The sequence below is a fragment of the Lactuca sativa genome, chromosome 8, assembly GCF_002870075.4.
Source record: "Lactuca sativa cultivar Salinas chromosome 8, Lsat_Salinas_v11, whole genome shotgun sequence".
Classification (NCBI taxonomy): Eukaryota; Viridiplantae; Streptophyta; class Magnoliopsida; order Asterales; family Asteraceae; genus Lactuca; species Lactuca sativa.
Window position 1 is genome coordinate 52,160,703 of NC_056630.2, and position 21,181 is coordinate 52,181,883.

At 37.5% G+C, this 21,181-nt stretch overlaps 1 long non-coding RNA gene across 1 annotated transcript; it reads right to left on the reverse strand.

The window, feature by feature from the left end:
• Positions 1-1,240: 1,240 nt before the first annotated feature.
• Positions 1,241-1,701, reverse strand: LOC111904514 (uncharacterized). The gene is made up of 2 exons (XR_002854569.3): positions 1,592-1,701; positions 1,241-1,500 (listed from the first exon to the last, which is right to left on the reverse strand). It is a non-coding gene; the product is annotated as an uncharacterized LOC111904514 (long non-coding RNA).
• Positions 1,702-21,181: the final 19,480 nt, after the last annotated feature.

Below are 21,181 nucleotides of genomic sequence, written 5' to 3' on the forward strand. Positions count from 1 at the left end.
CATACAAATAGTGACTATAGTTGTGACATAGAAGACTAAAAATGCAAATGGCCACAACATGTTCATGTAATTTTGTTTGGTTAAAAGGTCTACTTGAGGAACTTTAAGAGATACCAATTGGAACTATTGAAGTCTCTTATGTGACAATAGCTTAACCATAAACTCTCAAAGAATCTGGTGTTACATTGGAAAAGAAAACACTTCCATGTTGGATTTCACTATCACAACGACTTGGTGAATCAACAAGTTGTGAAGCTTGAATTTTGCAGGTCTGAAAAATAGTTGGATTATGTCATTACTAAACCATTGAAGTTGTTCTGTTCTTAGCTCCTGTTTTCCTTTTTCTCTTTCGATATTGTTCGATGTAATGGCTATAAATTAGCTGATCCTTCTTGAATAAGAGATGAATTTTAGTGCCAATTGTGTTCAATATCACTTTGACTTTCTTCAAGTCTCATGTAATTCAATTTTCAAATACTTGGTACTTGTTCAACAACTTTTAAAGACCGACTTAATTTCACTAGAAGAGAGAAAACGAGACATAATCGAATGCAGTGATTAGTGAATGGGGCAGCTTACTGCGATGAGAAACAGACTTCAGGGACCTGATCTATGTGAGTGTGATCGGCTGACCTCCGGCTACAAAGGGAGACATTGGCGTCTTGCTTCTGGGAAGTTTGATAGGGTAGGGCATGCGAATGTATGTGTGTGTTGGAAAGGAGAGAGAGAGGAGAGAGAGTTCATAGAAAATCAAGGGATTTTAATTTATCTCAGGCTCACGTTGAGTAAACATTCTGTTTTCCTTTATTCATGCGTAAAAAAGTACTAAATTTTTTATTACTTCAAATCTTGACCCTCCTTTAGTTTGATATAATGGAATTAAAATTGAGTTCTCTTGTTGTTTTTTACAAATTTTTGAACTTCTTCCGCAAATTATTTCATTATTTCCTTGCCCAAAATGGACCACAGGACTAGATTTGGATGTTTGGATGAATATCGAATCTTGCTAAATTAAGATGTTATATGGCCATTTGCATAATTTTAATTACCCGTTTAGTACACAAATATGATAACTAAACACATAATTTTAATTTATTTGTTTTATGCATGTTTTTTCTCATAATTTTCAATTATTTTAAATTTCAAATTCAAATAAAATTTCCATTTAATCGTTTATATTAACATTTTGTTTTAATTAACCTGTATAATATACGGGTCTCACAACTAGTAATAATAATAATAATAATAAATCCCTTCGCAGGATGAATTTTATATTTCATAGATTTTTTTGGGAACAAACACATTTGGACACCATCCTTTTATGTTTATGATATTAAATATAATATTAAAATTAATTGCAAGGATAACACTCGCAAACATCATTACAACATCTAGGAAAGCCAACTCGACACATTCTTTCACATGGCGTTCCATTGGGACCACACGATTCGTTGGACATTAACGAGCCTTTGTCAGCCAAAACCGATGAGATAAACAAACCTGAAAATTAAAGTATATTCCATTAGAGATAAACAGGGAAGATGATGGTAATTAGAGTGCTAGCTATTGAGACAAACAAAAGATTACTTACCAGACATGGAAAGCAATAACATGACCATGAACACCATCTTCAAATTTTGCTCCATCTTTTAAGCGATCGTTTTAAAAGCAAAATCAAAGGAATTAGTTTTAATATGCAATAAAGTAATCTCTTATGCGTCATATATATAGGCGTCATATCTTCTATCATAATTAAATTGTCATAAATGCTAATAAAAATGGTCAAATATATTGTTCCAATCATGGATATTCCTACATTAAATTATCTAAAGGATTGATTATCATTCCAAAATCCAAATTTAATAAAAATAAAGAATATTAGTTTTCCAATTAAAATTAATCATTTCTAATAAATAAAGGTATTCTTTTGTCATTTGTCAAACTCTAATTCAATTTTGCCGAATGTAATTTTATGGTTATTTTGAATTATTTTTTTTGTTCACATGTTATTTTATGAGTTTTTTTTTCTATTTTGTTAAATTACATGTAATATGTTAATGTAATAATTGCAATAATGTACTAATAAAGGGATATTAATTTCACTAATAAACGTACTTTTTAATTTCAAAATTCCTAAAACTAAAGCTATTATTTTTTTTCTTTATTTAAATTGTTTGTTTAAATTCAAAAGATAAAAAAACATTTACATTATAATAAATCATTATTCTTTTATTTTCTTATCAATTCAAAATTCTCAAATATTATAACCTTTATATATATATATATATATATATATATATATATATATATATATATATATATATATATATATATGTATATATATATATATATTTAAATTATCCCATATAATTAATGAGTCTCAATTTCATTAATGAACTTACCATTTAATTTAAAATTCTGAAAATTTGAGTTCATTAGTTTTCTTTTATTTATTTAAATTTAAAACACAAAAAACATTTATATTATAATAATTTATTATTTTTTTTTTATTTTCTTATAAATTCAAAGATCTCAAATATTTTGACATTTATAATTAACTTTTTTTTTGTAATTAACCCATCTAGTACATGTGTCTCACAACAAGTATTGTTAATAAATAAAAAAGAAATAATTAATATATGTGTATTTAATTTGTTACTATGTTAGCAATAAATTTCCCAAATGATAAGCCCAACTCCATAACCTAATTAGTAACGAGTTATTAAAAGTATTCAATCATGGTCCATTTCTTGCCCACCAGTTGAACCTGGCCACCAGGCTAAACACAAAATTAGGCCTAGACCAGATATGGCTTATGATTCGACTATTGGTTTCCCTCCTTTATTGTTATATATATATATATATATATATATATATATATATATATATATATATATATATATATATATATATATATATATATATATATATATATATATATAGAGAGAGAGAGAGAGAGAGAGAGAGAGAGAGAGCTAGGTTCAAATGATTCTAGCAACTATTGTGTGCATGAATACACTAATAAGAATTTTGGTAAAAAAAATAAACAATTAAATAAATAATTTAAGGGTATTATAGTAATCTTTGCATATTTAATTATGGTAGATAATTAATATGTTTATTATTTTTTTAAGTATGGGATGTCAAAGTAAAAATCTGTTGAAAAAAAACCCTAGCCGATTCTTTTCTCTGGAATTCATCTTCACGCTCCAAAAATCACAACCGACATCAAAATTGAACCACCATTCAAGTTGATTTTGTAATTCAGTGGTGAAGTCCAACTACTGAATCAATGGTTTGAAGGTTGGTCTCTGCCACTAACATAAGTTTATTTGATTTCTGATTTTTCTACTTCTTGATTGCTTGCAATTCTTCCTTTAAATGCTACTGATTTACGATTCTTCACATAAATTTTCCATTTGATTTATTCACTGATTTTTTATTCTTTGATTATCCAAATCAAATCTTTATCAAAGCAGCAACTCAAGTAATGGGTAGAGAGAAAAAATAGCGTTGAAATTATTTATTGATCGACTCTCCCAAACGTCTCGTTCTATTCTCTTCTTCTACAAGTAAATTACATAATTACATTCTTCATTTACATTAGGTGTTTTCTTTTTCTGCTTTTGTTGAGAGAAAAACATGAGACACACTTGAACAAACGTTAGAACAAGTATAGTTGCGGAATTTTTTAATCTCAAAGGATCTAAAAGCTCAACAATAATAAGTTAATGAGTCAGATAGTTAGATTGTTAGTTGCGGAAACATAAGGATGTATAAATGACAGCAGGTGATATATCAAGTAAATATATAAGTTGATTCATAACATGGAATACATTGAAAACAAGTTAGTGAGTGAGATCAAGCTTAGTGATAAAGTCACGAATGACTTGCTCCAACGAAAAGTAATTATCAGTTAGGTTCGAGAGGATTAGATAGTAAGAAAGATATGAGATGCATAAGAGAAATGTAATTGATATACTTCAAGATACTTCAGATTAATGGATGTGTAAGATTGATTAAAGGAGTAAGCTCTATATATAGAGTCTCAAGAATTGCATTTGATCCACTCTCTAAGAGTAGCCATGCAAGGCATACTAGATAATAGAGAGTATTTCAGAAAAGATAGATAAAATTAAAGTAAGTAAAGTAAGTAAAACTGTGGTTGGATAGATGACTTCGGATGAGGCTGTTGATGAGAGCTTAACTACGGATCCTTGTGGGCTGCGGTATTTTCCACCAAAACTTTTTCTTTACTTATCAAGTTTAAGGAACTTGATCAGAATCCACTAAAACTTCTTGATATTTTTCAACCAGGTGATTCTTCTTAAAATCTCGAACTTGACTTCGGCAGTCGTGTGTTTTGATTTTTCTACTGCGGTTCGCCAGATTTCAAGTGGCTTCTTTGAAAGACGATTCATGGAGGTCATGGGAATCAAGTATTTGACCTGACCGATCTTCCTTTTAAAGATGAATCCAAATTCAGGGAAGTTTGTTGCACCTAGGGATCTTTCTTGATAACCTTCGATAGGCATTGGTGCAGGATCTAGTGGTGGTAGATCGAACTTCTTGGCAATGGTTGGGTGGATGTCCGCATGAATCTTTGCGAAGTCGCAGATGGTTTCCTTCATAAAAATGCTTGCCCTTTCAAGTGCTATCTTAATTTTAGGATACTTTTCACACTTGTTTTGGAACACCTTTTCCATAAGAAAGATTCTTCTGTGTTCATACAGGGGAAGTCAGCTTGGGTGCAGACATAGTCCTGATTCCTTCTTGTGAGTGTGTACAGGACGAAGTCAGCCTTCATGAATTTCCAGGGCTTGAAGTTCTTGACTGCTGATGGTCTATCGTTAGACTAGATTTTCTCTATAGGAGAGGCATGTTTGGCATAGAATCGATTGAGTCTCTCGAATTCCATGGGCAGTCTTTTGTAATCTGGTATGCTACGGTCAAACTGCTCAAATACTGTGAAGTATTTAGCATTTGGGGAGATTGGAACATCCCAGTAGCCATCAGAAGGGGGTTCAGCATAGGTGAGATATGGTTTGTATTCATCGTCCACCAGTCTGTGCTGCGGATTGATCCAAGAGTTTATTAAGGATTCATCCATGATAGTGTCGAAACTGCATTCTCTCCATATGAGCTCAACAAGTTTAGCTGCTTTCCAGTCAGCTTTCTTCTGTTTGGTGACGGGAGAGTCATTTGAGCTTGGAGATGACATGTGATCCGCTAGATTCTTGAAATGAGGGGGAGTAGCGGGTCATTCAGGAAAGGGAACGATTTTTTTGTTGTTGTGGAGGAGACTGATTGCTTGGACTCTTGTGAGGAGATGGTTGCGGTGAAGGAATTTTCTGAGAAGCATTGTTGGATTGATGATCTTTTTCATAGTGTTCTTATTCATGATGGTCTTCTTTACTTCCCCCTCTTGAGGAGTTCAGACCCGAAGCCTCCTCAAGCCATTGTTTGAGACCATCGACCTTGGCACACACCTCCTGAAAGTGAGCTTTAAGAACATCAGCCCGTTGCTGATTATCGGGAATGGTGGTGTTGAAGACTAGCCAATGAATCTCCTTTGTCAGTTGGAGAATTTATGACCATGGAAATTTGAAGATAGGGATCGTTGGAGTCTATTTATGGTTGCATGAAGGACTGAGATAGTAAACTCATAAGCAGTGTGAGTCTCAGCCATCAGTTCCTGGGAAAGAGAGGATTGGTCTGCAATGGTTGTTTGCAGATTGTCTTTGATTACGGATAACTCGGAGATGAGGCGCTCCGCAGCAGCCATGAATTCCTTGTGATCTGCTTGGCGATTGTTGTCGAGAGACCGTATTCCCATTTCTACTTTGAGAGAAATGCTCTCAGTCGCTAGACGTTCCCTAGTCTCCAATCTTTCAATCCTTTCTTTCAAGGACTGCGGTATCAGATGGTCTTCTGATTGAGGTTGAGTTGACTTGGTTGCGACAAGAATTTGATCTACTTTGGATTGTATACTTAAGAATTCTTTTCTTGAAATGGCCATCTTCTTATTTTTCTTTTTCTCCTTGTGCTTAGAGTTTGAGTGTTAAGAACCACTCGATTCCTCTTCTTCATGAAACATCATGAGGTCATCATCGGAAGGACTGCACTGATTAACCTCATGTAGCTCAACATCATCAAAACAAAAGGTGGGAGCAGAGATGACTTCTATTTCGGTGCTTGCATCTTGAGAGTCTTTGACAGTTGGAGATGGAGGGGGCTTTAAAGGAGTTTGATCAGCAGTCGCATCTTGAGCTTTGCGGATTCTATCAGCCATGTTGTCCATCAATGCTTGAACTTTGCAGATAGTAGATACGGTATTGGCATTATTGATTGCGTCAGCCCAATACTTCGCTATAGACTGTATTTCTTGTTGTTTCAGTTGAAACTGCTTTTTTTGTCGTGCCTTTCTTGCTTCGAATGCCCTACAGAAAGCGGCATATTTCTTGGATTCGACTTCATTTGATGGTTGATACTGAATCCATGTGTCATTGAGGTCAATTTCTTCAATTCCTTGGTATCGCACCAAGGTGTCCTGCGGGTTCACGGTCCTTGCACGTTGGTTCTCACCGTGCCTAAACTACATGTTACAGATGTAAGCAGAGTAGGATTTCATGACTTTCCTCGATCTCCTTGACCTAGGGTCAAGTCTGGTCTGACTCAGTTCAGGAAAAAGGCTGAGGATTCACCTTGTGGTTGGGAAGTTGTTTGAAGTGTTTGGGTAACAAAAAAAAGTATGGAGTCCAACTCCTCTTGGGAAAAGAAATGTAGATGGGAAGCCCTGGAGATCTTAGGGTAGGAGCTAGTTCCATCCCCTTGGGATTGACCTGGGGGTGAATTTCCACGTTGCGGTGAAGCAGACACACCACCTGTGTCTGAGTGGTATTGGATGGTTGATTCAAATGGGTGTGCAGCCACCCAAAGGACTACCAGAGCCTATTGAGAGGCTTCCGTATCAGTCTCGTTCTTACCCTCTGTCTCCACTGTCTTGGCACCCTTCGTATTGCCATGATCGTACAGTTTCCTTGTCAGTCTCGTGGCGTTATCAAATGTCTTAGGGTTTGCCGCAATGACATTACCTTGGATGGGTTCAGTCAGTCCCCAAATAAACTATTCGATATTTTTCTCTTCTGAGGTGATCATTCCGGGACACAGAAGGGATAACTCACTGAACCGGGATATGTATGCGTCGATATTGGAGTTTTGAACAGTAAGGTTCCACAACTCTTGCTCCATCTTTTGTATATCGCCTCTAGGACAGTATTTTGATAAAATCATCCCCTTCGCGATCTTCCCAGGGCATCACGTTAGCCATTGGGAGTATCATGGCCTATATGTGGCCATTTCACGAGGATAGAGCTTGGTCGATGAACGTGCAGGCTTCAAACTTGACTTTACACTCATCTAGACATCCACAGATTTCAAAAATAGACTCTACCTTCTCAATACATCTCTTCAGGGCTATAAAACCTCTGGTCCCATTAAAGGTCCGAGGTTTGGCGTTGGTGAAATCCTTGTAGATGCATGTTCGTGCGGTTCCATGATTTGTTCCTTGATTTGTACTTCCAGTTCCCTGTCTGTTGCCTTCTCTGTTGTTTCCATTGCGAATATGTGCAAGTGCTACCGTGACCGCAGCGGACACTGCTGCCTGGAATGCAACCGAGTTAATTTCTGGAGGGGACGGCTTGGGGTTTCCATGGGTGGGTCGTTGAGGCATCCTTCTGTCATGGAATGGAAAGATGTTGAGTGTCTATGGTTTCTATGAATTTATGATCCTATAGACTAGGTGTATAGCATGTACTTAAGTAATTTCACGCACTGACATAAAACAAGGAAGTAAAACACATAGCAGATAACAATGTCATGGCAACACACAGAGCATTTTCATTAATACTAATAGTTTTGATACATGAAAATTTGCCAAAAGGCATACAATACACAGAAATATAAAATCCGAAAGCATGACGGCCATATGAGCAGTGTAATTACTTAAACATAGAGTCGATTGTACATAACATATCTCACATATCATAATACTGATAGAAAATACAGTTGGTCCTAATCATGGTGGGATGGGCCAGGGCATGATGCCGAGGAAGTGGATGCTCCCTGAAGGTGAGTCACCTGTTGCTCCGCATACTAGAGTCGATTCTCCCACCTCACCTACCTCATGTGTAACTCTTAAATAGCCTCCCGCATTTCCTGTTCCGCCCACTCAACCTTAGTCTGCATCTGGTGCATCTGATCGGTGGTCCTCTGAGCAAAATCGCCAGTATCCCTCAATCGTCTCACTACGACTGGAAATGCATGATCAGTCGGTCCTCCATCCCTCAATTCAAAGAACTCACGTGCCATGCCATACGGGCGTCGTTGTCCCTGCTGTCTGCTCTACCTCCAAATATCGATACCCCAGGGAGGTTTATGGCCACTAGGGCCCATTTGGTGAGCTGGCACCCTTACTAAGTATGGTGGGTTGATGACTATGGACTCTGCGTCCGAATCATCATTATTTTCGTCACTAGGCTCTTCTTCTCCGTTGTTTGCCACATGCTCCACAGGTCTTTCTTCAATTTCCTCTTCCTCTTCCTCAGGGTCCTCTTCAGGTTCCTATAGCCATCCATTATTTCCCTCGTACGAAAAATAAGGATCTCTGTGGTGGTGGAAACCAGTCATACTGACTACACGAGAGTGCATATATAAGTCATATTTTAATAATCCTCATAGTATTGTTAATTTCTCTCATAGTAGCTTTGATTGCATTTGTAGAGTATTTAATTACTCTTATAGTGTTTTTACTTAATTGTGTTCAGATTCCTTAGAGTTATTTGGAGAGTGGGGTAGGCTTTTGGATACATTTCCCGCTATGGTTACTCCCGAACACATGTTGGTCATATTATGAATAAATATAGTTGATCAGTCTTTATTTATCCCTAATATGACTACATAACTGCCCAGGTTGAATCATAGTGTTCAATTTCCTCCAGAAGCTGGGTAGTTATTTATCCCTAATATGCACACAAAAGTGTGAAATTTTTGTTTTGTTCAGAGTTATTTAGTCCCATTGTGTTTATAGTTGCATATCATGTATGGTTAGATATGCTAGTTCACTATAAACATTGCTCTATATATATATATATATATATATATATATATATATATGTATGTATATATATGTATGATTAAAATGCTAGTCTTACCGTTAGTAGGCCTCATTCACGAAGCCGGTCTGTAAGGTAGGTATAAGGTTGCTGCCTATAAAATGGCTCTTAATGGGTGTACACTCACACCCACCGCTTGCTTGATCGGTGGAGGGTCGTTAGCCGAACGGGTAGGATAGGGCAACCACATCTCTTCATTAAAAGTATAATATGAAATACAAAGTAACTACATGTTTTTCAAAATTTCCCAATCCTAGTTACTTTAGGAAAAGTGAATTGATGCAATCCCATGAAATTACACTTTGCACCCTTGCTGAGAAGTTAGTGGAGCGTGTGTGGTTTACCGGCACACTAATTGGTTCTAAGCAAAGGTGGCAAAGGGTGATTCATTGTTTATCATAGTTCAATGGAGCATGTGTGGTTTACCGGCACATCCAATAGGTGATTGTCACAATGAAGGCACCATGTGAATTTGCATGGTAATTCACACCCACTTTGTGATCCTCGATATCCTAGTCACAAACGAGAGGGGCATATCGAGATTTAAACATGTCATTGAAAAGTTTCAATTAGTCTCATCCAAACCTAGGAATTCTCAATACATTTAGAATTTAAAGTTATATTTTCATGGTGGAGAATTAGTGAATCGTCATTCACTTACCTTCAAATTGTTTGCATGTTAAATTACGGCATCCCTTTTCTAATATATAAATATTGTTGTTTGATCCTAACCCTAATTTTCTTATTGGGTGATAATTAGGATTCAAATTCTAACCTATCTTTGTCCTTTCTATTTGTAGACGTCGAACGCGAACAACGCTGCTGCTAGTTCGTTTACATTGATGAGCCTTTGTCAAAAGGTGACTTTCAATGGGACGAACTTTAGCGAATGGATAAGATACATTCGCACAATTGCTCGCTACGAGGACAATGAGTATGTCCTCGATGAGAAGCTCGAGAAGATCAACACAGAAATCATTACTCCGGCTCAAATGACTGCTTTTGAGACTCATGAATGTGATGCAACGAAGGTTCATTGCATCATGATAGCCACAATGAACGCCGAATTCCAAAAGTCCTATGAGGACATGTATCCGTACGAAATGCACCAAGACTTGTTGGAGAGATACCACCAAAACGCGAGGCAGGAGCGTTACGAGATTTTCACTAACATGATTTCCGCCAAAATGGGTCATGGAGAATCTCTAACCGTGCACCTGCAAAAGATGCAAAGGTATGTCGATCGTCTTCGCAAGTTGAATGTTGACTTTGGGGAAGACTTGGCGATCGACATGGTGCTTCACTCTTTGCCTCCGTGTTACAATCAATTTAGGATGACCTACGACATGAACAAAGAAGAGGTCACCCTAAGTAAGCTCCAAGGTCTCCTTAGGGTTGCTGAAAGCAACCTCAAGGACAAGTCTGTTGCACCCACTCCCAATCCACCCGCTGCTCCTGCTTTGGCCATTGGGCAAGGAAGAGGTAAGAAGAGGAAGGCTCCGTCTAAGATCCACCGCAAGGAAAAGTCCCGAGATGGTTCCTCTTCTAGTGGAACCAAAGTTGATCCCGCTAAACCTAACCCTAACCCAGAGGAGGCAGAGTGCCATCATTGCTATAAAATAGGGCATTGGAAAAGAAGCTGCCCAGACTACCTGCAAGCCATCAGGGAAGGAAAGATCAAGCCGTCTCTCGTAGGTATATACACAATTAAATCTAACGATTCATCTCATGCTATTTCTTGGGTCCTTGATACCAGTTGTGGTTACCATATTTGTTCTGAATTTCAGGGACTAAGAAGAAATAGGGATGTGGAGCATGGAAGAATAAATCTAATCATGGGGAACAGAAGATCGTCGCCTGTGACCAAGATTGGAGTGTATTCTTTAGTGCTTATGAATGGTTTGTGTTTAAATTTGAACAATTGTTGCTATTTTCCAGAAATGGCAAGAAACATCATTTCATTTCATGGTTTGTTTAGACAAGGTTTTAGATTTTCTTTTAATAATAAGAATGGTTCTATTCTTGCTTATCTAAATGGTGTCTTATATTTTGAAGCAATATCGTGTAATGGAATTTATGAAACTGTTATAATTGTAGATAACTTAGGAAATGATGTTTTATGCATGGATTCTTCCAATGGTATGGATAGAGCATCCTTGTGGCATTGTCGTCTTGGACAGGTCAACAAGAAGCGCATAGCCCAACTCCAAAAGGATGGAGTGTTGGAGTCATTCGACCTTAGGGAAGATGACACATGCGAGTCTTGTTTGCTTGGAAAGATGACTAAGTCACCCTTCACTAGTACGTGTGAAAGGGGTGAGGGTCTATTGGACCTCATACATACCGATGTATGTGGACCATTTAGATCAACCACGAAGGATGGAAACTACTTCTATGTGACTTTTACCAATGACTATAGTAGATATGGGTATATCTACTTAATCAAGCAAAAGTCAGAAACGTTTGAAAAGTTCAAAGAGTTCAAGAATGAAGTGGAGAATCAATTGGGCAGGAAAATCAAGATGCTTCGATCCGATCGAGGAGAAGGGTACCTAAGTCTTGAATTCCATGACTATCTCAAGGAGTGTGGAATTGTTTCACAATTGACGCCACCTAGGGCACCACAGTTGAATGGTGTGGCAGAAAGTCGTAATCGAACCTTGTTGGAGATGGTTCGCTCTATGATGAGTCGTGCTTCACTACCTATCTCATTCTGGGGGTATGCCTTAGAGACTGCCGCCCACATCCTTAACCAAGTCCCTACTAAGAAGGTTGCCAAAACACCTCACGAAATGTGGACAGGGAAAGCTCCCTCGTTAGCGCATATCAAGGTTTGGGGTTGCGAGGCTTTCGTAAGACGAGATACTCACGACAAGCTTGAACCTCGTAGTGAGCGATGTATTTTCATCGGCTACCCGCAGAAATCCTTTGGATATCTCTTCTATAGACCGAAGGACAATGTTATCTTTCTTGCGAGGAGAGGAGTTTTCCGAGAGCGAGAACTCATAAGCCAAGGAGATAGTGGGAGGCAAATCGAGCTTGAAGAGATTCAAGAGTCGATAGATGAAGGAACCTCTGCCGCTGGCACTAAACCTGAGGAGGAAACTCCGGTTGAACTAATTGACGAGTCATTACCTCCAGTCCATGTATGACAACCAAGTTTGGAATTTGGTTGATAATGTGCCCAGACATAAGACCGTTGGGTGCAAATTGTTCTTCAAGAAGAAGACCGACGTGGATGGAAACGTACACACATATAAGGCGCGATTGGTTGCGAAGGTCTTTACTCAAACTCCCGGAGTTAACGATGATGAGACCTTCTCACCAGTTGCGAAGATAAAGTCTATTAGAGTGATGCTAGCTATTGCCGCATTCCATGATTATGAGATTTGGCAAATGGATGTCAAAACCGCTTTCCTTAATGGGAAGTTGGCTGAGGATGTTTACATGGCTCAGCCAGAGGGTTTTGTCGATCCAAAGCATCCAAATAGAGTGTGTAAGCTTGAGAAGTCCATTTATGGACTTAAGCAAGCGTCTCGCAGATGGAATCTTTGCTTCGATGAGAAAGTCAAAGAGTTTGGATTTGTACGAAGCGAAGATGAATCATGTGTATACGTCAAAGCTAGTGGGAGTATAGTAAGCTTCCTCGTTCTGTATGTCGATGACATACTACTCATAGGAAACTACATCTCGACTCTGCAGGAGGTTAAGTCCTGGCTCGGGAAGTGCTTCGCTATGAAGGACCTCGGAGAGGCTTCCTATATTTTGGGAATAAGGATAGTGAGAGAATGAAGTAAGTGACTAATAGGACTTAGTCAGAACACTTACTTAGATAAAGTACTAAAACGTTTTAGTATGGAAAACTCAAAGAAGGGAGAATTACCGATACAAAGTAATGCCAAGTTGAGTAAGACTCAAAGTCCGAGTACCGAAGCTGAAATAGCAGAAATGAGCCGAGTACCATACGCTTCCACAGTTGGCTCAATCATGTATGCTATGACTTGTACTCGCCCTGATGTAGCCTTTGCTTTGAGCATGGTTAGTAGATATCAAGGGAACCCTGGCAGAACCCATTGGATTGCGGTCAAGAATATCCTTAAGTACCTTCGGAGGACAAAGGAATGGTTCTTAGTCCTCGGAGGGAGTGATGACTTGAAGGTGCGAGGGTATAGTGACGCCAGCTTTCAGACCGATAGGGACAACTACCGTTCGCAATCAGGCTGGGTCTTTACCCTGAATGGAGGAGCAGTAACTTGGAAAAGTTCCAAGCAAGAAACCGTAGTTGATTCAACGTGTGAATTAGAGTACATTGCAGCAAGCGAAGCGTCGAAGGAGGCAATATGGTTGAAGAACTTCATTAGTGATCTTGGAGTTGTACCTGCCATAAAGCAGCCCATAGAGATTTTGTGTGATAATGAAGAAGTGGTTGCCTTGACCAAGGAACCGAGGGATCAAGGTAGATCTCGACATATCGACATAAAATATCACTTTATTAGACATTGTGTAGAAGAAGGACAACTCATAGTGAAGAGGATATCATCAGAAGATAACCCAGCAGATCCGCTTACGAAGGGACTGAGTAGGTTTAAGCACTTGCAGCATGGTAGGAGTATTGGGCTGAAGGATGATATTAGTATAGATTAGATAGTATTGGAAACATGTAATAGATAAATGTAATTAACATTTGATGATTAAATAAAAGAGTATTATTTATGAGTAATGTTACTGTCTTATGTTAATTATTTAACTATTGTTTCACTTTGCATGTTTTGACCTCCAGAATAATTGAGTTTATTAAGAATAATTGAATTATTCAAATTGTCCACAATCGTTCATATGTTGGAAGTAGCTCTGAATGAAGATTGTCATGAATTGGTATGTAGATTGTCTAAATGGTATTAGATATAGCAAAAGTTTGCTGCAACGTTCATGAGTACATATGAACTAGTTTTGAGCATTGGAACAAACCCGCGCTTGTGGAATGACCTTATAGAATGTGATAAAAGGGGTGATCGCAAGACGATAATATCATATGGTCTTAAAACCTAGATATATGGTTTGTTATTTGTTAATTGTTGTACATTGATAATGCGAAACCGCATCAGTAACTTGATGTTATAAAACGCATTGTTGTGTATAGTTGATTAATGAATAAGTAAATGCATATAAGTCGAAGTTTATCTGTTACTTTTATCCTAAGAGGGTAAAAGTGATATCTCGGCCGCTCGATGATTTGAATTGACTTATGTGCCGGGCCCGGTCAGAACTAAATTGATGTGTTCAATTAAGTTCTATGTCGACTAAATCGGAGATCGAGAAACCAAATGCTAGACAAATTGATTCCAAAGAATTGTCAGCATGATATCTAAACAGAGGACTGTACGGTCCCTTATCTAAAGGACAAGATTGATTAGATCAGAGTTTGACAACGTCTTTGAGAGCTACGATTGCTAATCGGATTATACTTGTATATATAGTTACTAGGCTTATCCAAGTGGGAGACTATTGGAATAGTGTCTAAGGCTGCAACTATATTAGGCAAGTATTTGACCCGGTTGTGCATGGTCCTTTTGGGTTGTTGATGTGCATAAAAGTACCCAGTAATTTTAATATTTATAACCTAACAAACTTAGACTAACTATGCACTTATAGGCAGTGTACCTAGTCAGATTACAGTATAGCTTAAGTAAGTCGGGTGTCGATCACAGTGAATGTTGGTGAATTAATTTAATATATTTGATTATGGGTTACAAGTCACACAAAAATAATAAAGAAAATGGTTTAATAAATCTCAAACTAACAAATAACAACTCTCGATAAACTAACAGGAAAGAAAATCTCGTTAGGTACTTTGGTTTAGATAAATTACACCTTAAAAGCATAGACAGTTGCATACACAAATTCATTTATTCATGTTCACCGATTCCTAAAATGATTAGATTCGCATTAATTATAACTAATCCTTTAGCAAACAAGTCAATTTAAACACTTATCAGTTGATTAAACTAACATGCTTCCTAGTGTTCAGTTCGTATCAAGCAAGACTTGTAAATATAGTTAATCAAATTAATCATTCAATTTAACCTCTTGTTGATGGTCATCAAACAAGGCTTAAACATTAACTTACTTATTCCAAGTTAATCCTAGTTTCAAATTCGTTATTCCTAGACTTATAATCTCGATGATCATCAAAATCATAAGAGACAAGCAATCAAGCAGGTGTTCACACAACTCAATTCACTTAACAATTAACAGCAAATAATTATCATTACTACATAAGGATCGTTTAAGAAGCTTGGCAAGATAAATTAAACATAAAAAACAATTCAATATAGCAATTAGTCTAATAATCAAGGTTTCATTCAAACATAAACACAAAGTAAAAGGTTTTTACACCCAAATCAGAAACTAAATACATAATAGTAACACAGTGGAATGCTAAACATGGTCACGTTAACAACCCACATGATTACCGACGTGTATTCGCTCTCCAATCCTTCTGATCCCCGCTCCCGTTAGCTTAACGGCCTTCCGGCCGCCTCCTAGACCCTCAAAACGGCAACTATGAAGTTTTCTTGTTGCACAAGTCGAAGTGGAATATCATAGATTATGAAACTGGTGGAATGATATGGGGTATTTATAGTTGATGGAGATGGAATTATATGGAATATTATAGTTGGATTGGAATAAGGAAACTAATGTGGCTTAGGGATTAAGCAAATAAAGATAAGGAAAGTGGTGCTTGGGGAATAAGTAACTTGGAGGGAATTTCCGTCCAACTTTTATGCTTCATCTTCAAAGCCGATTTTGGATAAGATAAGTTTTAAGAATATTTTGAATCTTGTCAATTGGACTTGTGACTCATAAGATATACCCGAAACACTGAAGAGGGGTCAATCTGCCAGCAATATCCTTTTTGCATGTTTTCAGCTCCATTCTCTTCCTTTTGCATTCCAACTCCTATTTTTACTGTAATTAAATATTTCAAAGCATATTAAGTATATTTTAGTTCTAAATAATAATAATAAAGGCTAAAATATTAAGATATGTTTCACATAAATATATATATATATATATAAAAACACACATATCAAAATACCCCACACTTAGCCTTTGTTTGCCCCCAAGCAAACTGACTCTTATTATTTCACCAATATCGCATAGAATAATCCATTTCAAACTCATCCATTATACCAAGACCGCAATGCATGTATTTGTGTCTATAATTCCTAAGAACTTCCCACTCCTAAATACTCAGAATCTTAATGAACCTTCACCCCTTAGCTTATACGACGTTCATTTTTGCAACCCTCCGAATCAATCCTCAAATATCTTTCTTAACCTCAAGGTATTTTTGGTTAAACTACCAAGCATACATAAATTCTAGAAATTACAACTTTGATACCAGAATGGAGCTCTTTGAATTCGTCACTTCTTCGAGTATTTGATATTTGCTTTCATTGAATTCACCACCTATTGTTTGATTTTTGGTATCGTCAACTTTTTGGATTTCTTTAGAATTTTGATCTTTTGATCTTCATACTTTATAGCTCCAAAATTCAAACAACTGTTTTTTTTTAATTTCTCTCTCTTTTTTCTATATCTCACTTTTTTCGCTCATACCCTACATGCTTAAGCAAGGAGCTTAACTTCAACCCTTATTGGTTAAGGTATTAGTCTAAGTGCAATGACTACATAAGCTCTCCTGGATAGATTTTTGGTTTAGGCTGCAAAAAATATTATGCCATATAAACTACCAAATTACCTTTCATATCTCATGGCTTTTCACTAGGAAATGGGATGCCATAAATACATTATAACATGTGTAGGCTCAAGTAAACATTTGGGTTCTCATTGGATCATCCCATACAATATTAGCAAAATTTTAAATTATCACTATATTTTCTAAATTAAACTATTATTTCAAGTTTATAAAATTTTAACTATTTTTTAATTTTTCAATTTAAATTGCTTTTTCGACCCCCTACCCGACACTTATTTCATACAATGCCCTCATTGTACGCTAAAACTAATAAAAACAGTAAAAGGGAGAAAAAGGAACAAACTCCCCTGGGATAGTTGTGGCGAGATCGAATGGGGCTGCTAAAAGTTGCTCCATAAATGTGTTGAAAACTGGAACTGCTGTTTCTGAGTATGCCGGTAAATAAAACCAAGAACGCCAACTTCTAAAATATGGTGCAAAAGATTGCAAATAAATGCAATGTGTAATAACCATGACGTGGGAAAGTGTCAACCACATCATGTCGTCAAGTGATGTGTAATCTTTATTATGAATAATAACATGGCCACATGTGGTAATTGGTGGCCACGTCGTGATATCAAGAATGACACCCTCCTCTTGCGATGAAAATCTCCCCCACGACATAGGAAAGTGTCAACCATGTCGTGGCATCTGGGATGATACTTCTACCTTGCGTCGAAATAAAACTCTATGGTGTGGGAACAGCTCATGCATACCATAGGAATCAAAATACGGTAGAAACGCCACTCTTCTAAATAATATACTCTCACAATATCAACTCACACCCCACACTTATTAGAAATCATGGGTCTTGACTATAAACTTCAAATGCTCACTCGGCTCTGTCTAGCAACAGTCGGACCTAGCAGCTGAACTTACTGCCAGTTTTCTAAGGGCGAAAATTCTACAAAGATCTAAATCAATCAAAGAGCATCAACATGGAAAAAAAAATTTTAAACAAACTAAAAATAAAAATAAAAATAAAAACTCACTAAAATAACTAAAAAAATAGCAAACCAAAATAACTAAAAAGGATATCACGATCACTCGTCTTCGTCGAAATCAACCTACAATTGTTGATTAAATCCATTGCATGCAAGAAGTGGTTTGTGAAAACAAAATCTTTCGGGCCTAGACCAGATATGGCATATGATTCGACTATTGGTTTCCCTCCTTTATTGTTTGTTTGAAACCAATATATATATATATATATATATATATATATATATATATATATATATATATGTGTGTGTGTGTGTGTGTGTGTGTGTGTGTATATATATATATATATATATATATATATATATATAGAGAGAGAGAGAGAGAGAGAGAGAGAGATAGAGCTAGGTTCAAATGTTTCTAGCAACTATTGTGTGCATGAATCCACTAATAAGCATTTAGGAAAAAAATAAATAATTAAATAAATAATTTAAGGCTATTATAGTAATCTTTGCATATTTAATTATTGTAGATAATTAATATGTTTATTATTCTTTTAAATATGGGATGTCAAAGTAAAAATATGTTGAGAAAAAACCCTAGCCGATTCTTTTCTCTGGAATTCATCTTCACGCTCCAAAAATCACCACCGACATCAAAATTGAACCGCCATTCAAGTTGATTTTGTAATTCAGTGGTGAAGTCCAACTGCTGAATGAATGGTTTGAAGGTTGGTCTTTGGCACTAACATAAGTTTATTTGATTTCTGATTCTTCTACTTCTTGATTGCTTGCAATTCTTCCTTTGAATGCTACGGATTTACGATTCTTCACATGAATTTTCCATTTGATTTATTCACTGATTTTTTATTCTTTGATTATCTAAATCAAATCTTTATCAAAGCAACAACTCAAGTAATGGGTAGAAGTCAGCCTTCATGAATTTTCGGGGCTTGAAGTTCTTGACTGGGGATGGTCTATTGTTAGACTAGATTTTCTCTATAAGAGAGGCATGTTTGGCATAGAATCGATTGAGTCTCTCGAATTCCATGGGCAGTCTTTTGTGATCTGGTATGCTACGGTCAAACTGCTCAAATACTGTGAAGTATTTAGCATTTGGGGAGATTGGAACATCCCAGTAGCCATCAGAAGGGGGTTCAGCATAGGTGAGATATGGTTTGTATTCATCGTCCACCAGTCTGCAGTGCGGATTGATCCAAGAGTTTATTAAGGATTCATCCATGATAGTGTCGAAACTGCATTCTCTCCATATAAGCTCAACAAGTTTAGCTGCTTTCCAGTCAGCTTTCTTCTGTTTGGTGACGGGAGAGTCATTTGAGCTTGGAGATGACATGTGATCCGCTAGATTCTTGAAATGAGGGGGAGTAGCGGGTCATTCAGGAAAGGGAACGATTTTTTTGTTGTTGTGGAGGAGACTGATTGCTTGGACTCTTGTGAGGAGATGGTTGCGGTGAAGGAATTTTCTGAGAAGCATTGTTGGATTGATGATCTTTTTCATAGTGTTCTTCTTCATGATGGTCTTCTTTACTTCCCCCTCTTGAGGAGTTCAGACCCGAAGCCTCCTCAAGCCATTGTTTGAGACCATCGACCTTGGCACACACCTCCTGAAAGTGAGCTTTAAGAACATCAACCCGTTGCTGATTATCGGGAATGGTGGTGTTGAAGACTAGCCAATGAATCTCCTTTGTCAGTTGGAGAATTTATGACCATGGAAATTTGAAGATAGGGATCGTTGGAGTCTGTTTATGGTTGCATGAAGGACTGAGATAGTAAACTCATAAGCAGTGTGAGTCTCAGCCATCAGTTCCTGGGAAAGAGAGGATTGGTCTGCAATGGTTGTTTGCAGATTGTCTTTGATTGCGGATAACTCGAAGATGAGGCGCTCCGCAGCAGCCATGAATTCCTTGTGATCTGCTTGGCGATTGTTGTCGAGAGACCGTATTCCCATTTCTACTTTGAGAGAAATGCTCTCAGTCGCTAGACATTCCCTAGTCTCCAATCTTTCAATCCTTTCTTTCAAGGACTGCGGTATCAGATGGTCTTCTGATTGAGGTTGAGTTGACTTGGTTGCGACAAGAATTTGATCTACTTTGGATTGTATACTTAAGAATTCTTTTCTTGAAATGGCCATCTTCTTATTTTTCTTTTTCTCCTTGTGCTTAGAGTTTGAGTGTTAAGAACCACTCGATTCCTCTTCTTCATCAAACATCATGAGGTCATCATCCGAAGGACTGCGCTGATTAACCTCATGTAGCTCAACATCATCAAAACAAAAGGTGGGAGCAGAGATGACTTCTATTTCGGTGCTTGCATCTTGAGAGTCTTTGACAATTGGAGATGGAGGGGGCTTTAAAGGAGTTTGATCAGCAGTCGCATCTTGAGCTTTGCGGATTGTATCAGCCATGTTGTCCATCAATTGTTGAACTTTGCAGATAGTAGATACGATATTGGCATTATTGATTGTGTATGCCCAATACTTCGCTACAGACTGTATTTCTTGTTGTTTCAGTTGAAACTGCTTTGTTTTTCGTGCCTTTCTTGCTTTGAATGCCCTACAGAAAGCGGCATATTTCTTGGATTCGACTTCATTTGATCGTTGATACTTTCTCCATGAGTCATTGAGGTCAATTTCTTCAATTCCTTGGTATCGCACCAAGGTGTCCCGCGGGTTCACGGATCCTTGCACGCTTGTGCTCATCGTGCCTAAACCACATGTTACAGATGTAAGCAGAGTAGGATTTCATGACTTTCCGCGATCTCCTTGACTTAGGGTCAAGTCTGGTCTGGCTCAGTTTTGGAAAAAGGCTGAAGATTCACCTTGCGGTTGGGAAGGTGTTTGAAGTGTTTGGGTAGCAAAAAAAGTATGGAGTTCAACTCCTTTGGGGAAAAGAAATGTAGATGGGAAGCCCTGGAGATCTTAGGGCAGGAGCCAGTTCCATCCCCTTGGGATTGACCTGGGGGTGAATCTCCACATTACGGTGAAGCAGACAGACCACCTGTGTCTGAGTGGTATTGGATAGTTGATTCAAATGGGTGTGCGGCCATCCAAAGGACTACCACAGCCTTTTGAGAGGCTTCCGTATCAGTCTGGTCACTCATTTGGCCTGTGGGATTGGTTTTTCTTTTCTTGAAGATTGAGATGGGTTGATCGTCCTCATCAGAATCACTACTTGAGGGAGAGGGAGATTGATGTTTGCTTGGTTCTTTATTTGTTGGTACAGTTGGGATGATCTTTCTTTTCTTTGAAGGATTAGCTTGTTTGGGAGCATCCTTTTTCTTAAGAGTGC